Source organism: Sarcophilus harrisii, chromosome 3 (assembly GCF_902635505.1).
Source record: "Sarcophilus harrisii chromosome 3, mSarHar1.11, whole genome shotgun sequence".
Classification (NCBI taxonomy): domain Eukaryota; kingdom Metazoa; phylum Chordata; class Mammalia; order Dasyuromorphia; family Dasyuridae; genus Sarcophilus; species Sarcophilus harrisii.
Genome location: NC_045428.1, coordinates 424,999,393 through 425,009,064, shown reverse-complemented (window position 1 = coordinate 425,009,064; position 9,672 = coordinate 424,999,393).

Here is a 9,672-nt window from a genome sequence, read left to right as displayed (position 1 = left end):
ACAGATTATTAGAAACAGAAGGCAAAGTGTAGACTAAATTTATCAATTATTTCCTGAAACAAACCTCAAATGGAAAAATCCTAGGAAATTCGTAACCAAAGGGGAAAAAAAAATACTGCAAGCTACTAGAAAATAGCAGTTCAAGTGCTAAAAAACTAGTCAGAGTAACCAAAGACCTCACAGCTTTTACTATGAACGAGAGGAAAGCTGAAACAATACCAAATTTCCAAATTTCCAAATTTCCAAATTTGGAATTCCAAATTTCCAAAAGGTAAACCTTCCAAATTCCAAATATTCCAAAAGGTAAAACAAAACAAAACAAAACAAAAAAACCCTTTAAGCCTAAAGCTGAATGTTGTCTTGGAGGTGGGGGGATTAATCTTCAATGAAATTGAAGAATTTCAAGTGTTTTTAATGAAAGGATCAGAGTTCAAATTTAGACTTAGATACTAGCTGTGGGACCTTAGGTAAGTCATGTAACCTTGTTTACCTCAGTTTCTTCATCTGTAAAATGAACTGGAAAAAGAAATGGCAAGCCACTCCAGTACCTTTGCCAACAAAATTCCAAATAGGGAAATGAAAAATTATACTCTACTAAAAATGACTGAATAACAACAGCATAGTGATGTATACTAGCGAGCATTTTAGCAGGATGGATGAAATAAGTATCATTTCAGAAGCTTAATATCTTCAAAAGGTATTGAGGAAAACATTTTCCAGGAGGAAAACTTATAGGAATGTCATAGCCAAATTTGAAAACTTCCAGGTTAAGGACAAAAATATTGCCAGCAACAAGAAAAAAAAAGATTTAAATATTGTAAAAATACAGTCAGGATTTCACAAGACCTAGACACTTTTACTCTACAAGACCTAGAAACTTCTACTTTAAAAGACCATCTATCTTGGAACATTATATTTTGAAAAGCAAAAGAGCTGAGATTGCATCCAAAAATAACTTACCCAACAAATTTGAGTCTAATCCTGGTGGAGGGACAAAAAGGACATTTGACAAACTGAGATTTTTAGGTATCTGTAACAAAAAGACCAGAATTCAGAGGAAAATCTGATATAAAAATTTCAGAAGAAATATAAGGCACTCATTAAGGCCAAACTGTTTTATATATATATATGTGAGAATATATTATCACTATTCTTTAAACTGTCATTATCATCATCATCATCATCATTATTATTAAGGTAGTTTTAAAGAAAGTTTGGGGCTGAGTTGTATATGAGGGGGTGATTCTAAAAATCTAAGTTGGGTAGAAAAATGTAAAAAATGTATAATATAAATGTTAATTTATGTATAATAAATGTATTAATTTATAAATGTAAAAACCTGTATAATATAAAAATGAGGCATGAAAGAATGAAGTAGTGCAGAGGAAGTAGGTAGGTTTGGAGGGCTAGTAATGTTGGAAACTTATTCTCATCAGGGTTGAAGAGCAAACAGTGTCCATGTATGGAAAAATATAGAAGTCTTCTGAACATAAAGAGGTGAGAAAACTGGGAAACAGGATGGGGAGGGATTTTAGAGGGGTATATAGATTGGAATTTAGGAGGGTAGGGGGAGAAGATGGGAAAGGACTTCTAGATGGGTGTGGAGAGAGGGTAAGGAAGATACTTAGAGGGGTGGATGAGATAGAGAGTAGGGGGACAAGTTAAAATAACAGGGATAGGGTAAAAGGAGAGGCTGATAAAGAAAATAGTGAGTAAAAATAAAGTAGAAGGAAATTCACAAGAAGTAATTAGAATTTTGAATGTGAATGGGAGGTATGTAGCAGTTCTCTGTGGTAATAGAGAACTAGAAATTGCAGGAAGCTCCATTAACAGGGGAACATGAGTATGATGGAATCACTACTGTGCTATAAGAAATGAATAGCTCAAAGACTTGCATAAAATGATGAAGAGCAAAAATGAGAAGAATAAAGAGAACATTGTATATAATAAGAGCTATCTTGTTGTAAGAATGACTTTGAGGTTACTAAGTCATTTTGACCATTATAAATATACAAATTAAAAATAAAGGACCTATGAAGAAAGACACTATATGCATCCAGAGAAAAAACTGAAAAATCGAGGTATACATAGAGTGTTTGTGTGTGTGTGTGTGTGTGTGTGTGTGTGTGTGTGTGTATGTAATGTTAACCATCTCTAGGCAGGGTGGGGGAAAGAGGAGAAAGAAAAAGAAATTTACACAAAAATTTTAATATATATTTAAAGGGAATAGCAAAGGCATATAAGAAAACTTTGAATCAATACTGAAGAGACTTTGGTTATATGGACTATTTAGAAAAGGTACTTTTTTAAATTGACCTCTTTAGTAAATATATTCACTTCATGTTAATATTTTGGATGCAGCAACATAAGAAGAATGAATTAGTGCATTTTGTTCTAGTTCAAGGTTCATAATTCAGTTAGTTTATGTCTGATTAAAGTATTTTACTGAAAGGGGGATATAGAATCTGGCTTAGAGACCAGTTTTAGATGATTCTTTCTGAGTAAATGAGTAAAAATGGTTTTGTAATAGTCAATATTTAGTAAGGTTTACTATATGCTAGGTCTTGTTCTAAGTGCAGGGAAGATGAAGAAAGGCAAAAAAAAAAAATTGCTGTCTTTATGGAGTTCACATTTTAATGGGAGACAATCACGAAAATAACGACACAGAAGATATATACAGAGTAAAAGGAAAATAATTTCAGAAGACAAGGTGCTAGCAGCTTTGAGGTCTAGAAACGTTCTCTTCCAGAAGTTGAGATTTAAGTTGAGTCTTTAAAAAAGCTAGAGATTCTAAGAGGTGGGAGTGAGGAAGGATTGTGTTCCAAGAATGGAAGACAACAGTACAAATCTATGGAGATGAAAGATGGAGTGTTCTGTATGAGTTACAACAAGCCAATGTGACTGGATTTTAGAGTGTATGAAGGATAGTTTCCAGTAAGAATTTATTAGCTCCCATGTGATAGGCACTGTGCCAATTTCTGGATATTCAAAAAACGAAACAAAACAAAAAACCAGTTTCTGATTTCAGGGAGCTCATAAACCATTGGTGAGACTACATGTTAGGTAGTTACAAGATGAAAACAGAGTAAATAGAAAGCAGTCTCAGAGGGGAAGTCACCAGTAACTGGGTGACCAGGCAACGCCGCCTGGAGAAGGTGGCAAAGGTATGAGCCAGAGTATTACAGAGGGACACCTAATGTAAAGGAAAGGAGACTGAAAATGGAATATCATATCTGAGGAGAGACAGGTAAGGCAAGGTAGCTATATTATAGATTGTGTAGAGGAAAGTAAGGTGAGAAGGCTGGAAAAGTAGGGCCAGGTTATGATGAATGTAAAAGAGAGGAGTTTATATTTGATCCTAGTAACAGCAAACAGCAAACAATTCATGAAGAATCAGATATGATTGAAAAATGTCTGAACAACAATAACCCCAAAAAAGTTTGAGGGGAAGGTAGCATGGTCAGGTCTGTGCTTTAGAAAAGTTACTTAGACAACTAAGTGGATAACAGATTAGAACAGGGAGACCAATTAGAATGTTCTTGCAATAAGCCAGGACAAAGGTGTTGAATTAGCATGATGGGTATGTGACTCAAAAGAAAAGATTTTAGGGGCAGCTAGATGGCACAGTGGATAGAGCACCAGCCTTGAAGTCAGGAGAACCTGAATTCAAATTTGGCCTCTGACATTAAACACTTAACTGTGTGATCCTGGGCAAATCACTTACCCCTAATTGCTACATTTTAAAAAAGAAGGGATTATATTGACATATGTAAATATATAATATATATATTCATATACATATACACATATTATATACATGCATACATATATATGCACATATATGATGTAAATATATTTACTACAAAGATTTTGTATGTTTAGCAATTTTAGCTTAAAATTTTGCTTTGTTTCAACCAGATGCATTGGAAAGAAAAAACATAATATAATGAAGAGTCAATTAATAAGCATTTAAGAGCCTACCATATTGGTAATAATGTGACAGCTAAGTTTAACAAGAACTTAGTAACAATACAAGTTGTGTAGAAAAGTTTTAAAACTTTGTCATAGAACCTCTCCTGATCAAAATCTAATTAATATAATTCAAGTATCTCATTAATTGAGAAAATCAAAGGATGGCCAAAGCAAGGTAGTAAGTGGTGAAAATGACATAGAGTAACATCAGAAAAATTATAGCAGCAAAGGAACGTGGCTCATTCTTATATTTTTTTGATAGCTATCTTCCCAGTAAAGTCATATGTGAAACATTCTCTGACACCAATATCATTTAACATTGTATTGGAAATCCTAGCAATGATAATAACAGAAGAAAAAGAAATAGAAGAAATCAAAATAGTAAATGAATAAAAACCATCTCTTTTTGCAGACAACATGATGACATACTGGGAAAATCCCAAAGATTCAACTAAAAAGTTAGCTGCAACAATTTATAATTTTAGTAAAGTAGAAAAGTAAAATAAACCCACACTAATCATTAGTATTCCTATGTCACAAACAAAAATCCTGCAATAATAGAGTATAAAAGATATGCATTTAAAATAGCTCTAGAAAGTATAAAATACTTTGGCCTGTCAAAACAAACCTAGGAACTATATAAACAAGATTATTTATTAAAAAAAACTTCTTATACAAATAAAATCATATATAAATAACTGGAAAGATATTAATTATTCATGGGCAGATAGGGCCAAGGTAATAAAAATGACACTTTTACCTAAACTAATTTATCTATTCAATGCCATCTCAATTATATTGCTAAAATTATTTTTCTGAATATGAGAAAATAATAATAAAATTCACTTGTAAGAACAAAAAGTCAAAGCTAAGGTAACTAATGAAAAATATGTAAAGGAATGAAATTTAGCAATACCAGATCTTTATCTGTAAACTATATAAAGTAGTAATTATAACTATCTGGTACTGACTAAGAAATAGACAGGTTTATCAATGGAACAGAAAAGACATACAATTTACAGCAACAAATATAATAACTTTATATTTGACAGATATAAAGAAGATTTTGGGAAAAGAATTCATTATTTGATAAAAATTATTGGGAAAACTGGAAAGCAATATGGCAGAAACTGAGCATAGACCAATATCTTATGCTATTTACCAAGATAAAGTCAAAATGGATACATGACCTAGATATAAAGAGAGATGTTCCAAGAAAATTAGAAGCTTCTTTAGCAGTGTCAGTCAACAAGCATTTATTAAGAGTTTTCTATGTCTCATGTGGCCCATAGTATTTTTCTGGAATTTTAGCCCATCAATTTATATTCTGTCATCTTCTATTTTATGTATTTTTCTTATCCAGAAGAAATCTATAAGCTCTTTAGAGATACATGCCATATTCTAGAGTATAATTAAATTTAGTTTGGGGGAAGAACATTAACAGAATGGAGTGTGTCCAGAAGAGGGCAGTCAGAATTGTTAAGGAACTAGAAGACATATCATACAAGAAATGGCTCACAGAAAGGCTGGAAGAGAAGACTAGAGGTTGAGGTTGGGTGATGTGATATTTGTTTCATAGTATAGAATGGGTTATGTCATTATTTTGCTTAGTTCCAGAAGTGTGAAACTAGGAAGACAGATTTTTGGCTTTGTTGACGTAGAGAAAAAAACCTAAAAAAAAGTTCTCTAAGGCTAGAATAACTACTTAGGTCATATGATATTTCCTATCATCAAACATGGCCTTCATGATCACTTGACAAAGGATTCCTATTCAGTATACAGAGAATCAATTTGCCTATAAGTTTCCCTTAAGTTCTGAGATTCTGCAATTCAATTAAGTTCAGTAAGTATTTATTCAGTATCTATTGTCCTATATGTAATATGCTATACTATATATATGTATATAATGCTTTTTTTTTTTTGTACCTCTTTCTCATATTCCCCTTGCCCTATAAAGCACAGTTTAGGAAATGATTTAATACTTAAAATACACAAGAGGATATTTTCCACTGGATTCAATACCTTTTCCCATAATCTTTGATAATATATACATTTGCTGAGGCAATTAGGATTAAGTGACTTGCCCAGGGTCACACAGGTAGCACATATGAAGTATCTGAGATTTGAACTCAGGTCCTCCTGACTTCAGGGCTGGTGCTCTATCTACTTTACCATCTAGTTGCCCCAATCTTTGATAATATTAAGAAATCTTTCTCAAATGCTTCATTTATGTGTACAAAAGACCATAATAACTGGTGTTGTTCAAAACCTTTGCCCTAAACTTCATTCAACACTAGAACAACTGTTATTACAATTTTGCCAAAAAAGTCAGCCAAAACTTAATTCAATAAAGATTAGTCACATCAACTTAAAGCATTTTTATTAAACACGTGTTGCGTTAGGCTAGATATTTTCGAAGTTCTCTTTCAACAATTCTTTTATTTAAATAATACATACCAGGAAATGTGCTAAGTACTTTGTAAATCTTATTGTGCAAAACAAGTTTAATAATAATTCTTCATTTTTCAATTGACTAATTTGGCTTTTTATGCCAATGACTTAATGTATTTTTCCTAATTTGAATTTTTAGACTCCAATTTATTTTCCGAATTTTTAGTGGATTGTTTTCTTCCACAATTCTACTAATGCTTCATTACAGTCTCTAATAATTATCAGTGAACAATTGTACAAAAAAATCAAAGTAAAACACTAATTTGGATGTTTTCTTTTTCATTTATTGTAGAAAAGAAAGTTTTTTTTTTTTTAATGCAGTTGATTTGTACACATCTAAATTCCATAAAACAAATTGATAGAAATTAGGATACTGTAAGCATGCAGTCGGCATTTTCTTTGATAAATGTTTCTGTTCACAAAAATAACAACACTTTTTTTTTCCTTTAAAGCCACTAAAGCAGAGGGAAAGCAAAACATGCGACACTGTACACATTTGCATAGTATATTTTACCCAGCATGCCTTGTAGAATGCTACACATATCTATAGAAGTAAAAATAGGAGGGGATAAATTAGTCTAAAAATAAAATAAGAAAAGAAATATTTATAACTGTTTTGGTTTAATAAAGGCTATATATATATATATATATATATATATATATATATATATATATTTAATTTTTAACCCCATAAGAGGAAATGTGGCAATAGCCTGGGAGATCAATAGTCCAAGGCCTATAGTTGGGGGAATAGTTTTTATATAATTTTACTATTTTAAGGTGATATCTTTGAATATATATTTAAGTTTTTATCTTTTCTCTTCAAAATAGCTAATGAGGTTTTATTTGTGTTTTTCCAAATAAAGCTGCACTGAGAGGCAAGACAAATTAAAGAATATCCTAAATACTAGTACATTGTTGGGAAAGATTTATTATTGATCATTCAGACCTTGGGCTAGGAAAATGTCAAATTACTTAAGCATACCAAAAATACACATGAGCACTAATTAAGAGCTCACCTGCATTTATAACTTATTATTAATAGAAAAGAAATAAGAATGGTGAATATTATATACTGTCTGATCACAAAATAAATTATAATGTTTCCATAGAAGGGAATACAATTTCAAAGAATAAAATCATTTACATCCACAGATTGCAAGGCTATGAAATTAATTGCTGGAAAAGTATCAGGCAGCAAACGATGGCAAATGAAGTAAATTCAGTGAAACTTTAGAACTAAATCTATATACTTTTTCAAAAATACGATTGCCAAATGTAACAATGGATTTTGTTGTAAATTTGTGCTATAACAAATGTGCTTCTTTCTCCTTGCTCTATTTTCATATTATTGGCAAAATATATATTTTATAATTTTGTACTGTACAATATATGTATTTGCTACATAACTTGATTTTCTAGTGCTAATACAGATTAGAAGTAACAACAAAGGTTTATTTTGGCAATAAAATGATTTTCTTTTAATAATGTCCCAGAAAATATTTGTAAGGCATATGAAAAATAGTATGCAACGATATAGCATTAATGATCCTGCATTTCTAATACATCCCTTATTCAGACAGAACTCAGACTGATTTCAGTAAGAGTTTTGTGTGTAAATGGCATGTAAGTATCAGGACTAGGCCCTAAACAAGTATATTTAGTAGCCATTAGTTGAAAATTTTAAGTGCTTGAAGTAGACCAAGACCACTTCCAAAATATTGTAAAGCTAGAGACCAACTTCTTGTTTCTCTGACCAATTTCACTTTAACCCTTTCTAAGTTTTGAGAAAGGAGCTACCAAATGTATCCTTAATCATAGTAAATGCATTTTTAAAAGTTTTCTATTATACCTTTCCCATTCCATGTAGGTCAACAGATGCAATGGGAAAGTTTCATATATGTAAATGTCTCCCAAATCAGAAAAAAATCGATTGTGATTCAATCTTATTTAATTGATTTTCATTGTAAATAGAGTATACAGCCCTTTGTACAAGTTCATCTGACAATATATTTTCTATTCTACTACCAAAATGTCCTTTTTTATTTTTAAGTATTTGTGGTAAAATAAGCAACAACAAAAAAAAAAACCTAATTAGAAAGCTGCAGTAAGACATATTTTCTTTGAGAAAAAGTATTCCAATTAAAGAAGGAAATTTTCCAAAATAATTACACATTTTAAAGATGAGATGGTTTTGTCAGTGTGCATAAACCAATTTTACTGTTTTGACTGAACTCAGGTCATTAAAAAACAAAATTCTAAATGGTCATTTGGCAATTGTTATATTGACTTGTCAACCCTTTTGGTTGCTTAAGTTAGTCAAAAGGGTCACATTGACCTGTGTTTGTAAATACAGCCTGAGTGAAATATCTGGATTACTAACAATAGCAATAGTAATAACATTTTAAAGTTTTCATACTACTTATAAAGCATAAAGAATATAAATAAACAAATTTCAATCACACATGAATTTTCATTTATAAATCATTCATAGGTGAGTCCTAAGATGATTCAAGGAAAGAAAAAAAGAACTATATGCAACATGGTCATGAAACTCAAAAGCTAATTTTAAAAAGGCTAAGAAACATTTGATTTATTCTGGAAAGTTTCTGTATATGTGTAGTGTGTTTTGATAAAATGGGCACCCCAAGATTATATAAAGCCTTACACAGTAAATGGTTAATGTATGCTCTAAATGTTAACAAGAGCAATAAAAAGTCCAGAAAGCTCTGAATTTGCAATCAAGCAGAACATAAAGATTTAGAATATGAAAAATACTTTGGACCTACAAATGCTTTTCTTTTGCAGGGGAGCAGTCCAGTAATTACACAAAAGTAAGCTATCTAATCAATGTTCATCCCTTCCCTTCCTATGAGGATTAGCTCATCAAGATGATCTGGAGTCTAAAGGTAACCTTTTACTACATGCAAAGTACCTTAGGGAGGAAGGAAAGAAATATGAAACAAGCTAGTTTGGAACAGAGCTTTAAGATTTAGAGGAAAACAGTAGAACTAAGCATATAAAATGCATTTAATTTTATAGCAAGGTTAGCAATAATAAAGATCTCAACTACTTATCGGTAGATTTTTTTTTCTTAAAGAGAGGCTGTCTTCTGTAGAGAAGAGGTAGTATAAATAGCAAAATATAGATCAAATTATTCTAGTGGCTACACATTTTTTTTTGTAAGTTTCAGCAAACATCAAAATAAAATTGTATAACCAAGAGAATATGCTATTAGCATGCAGCTTA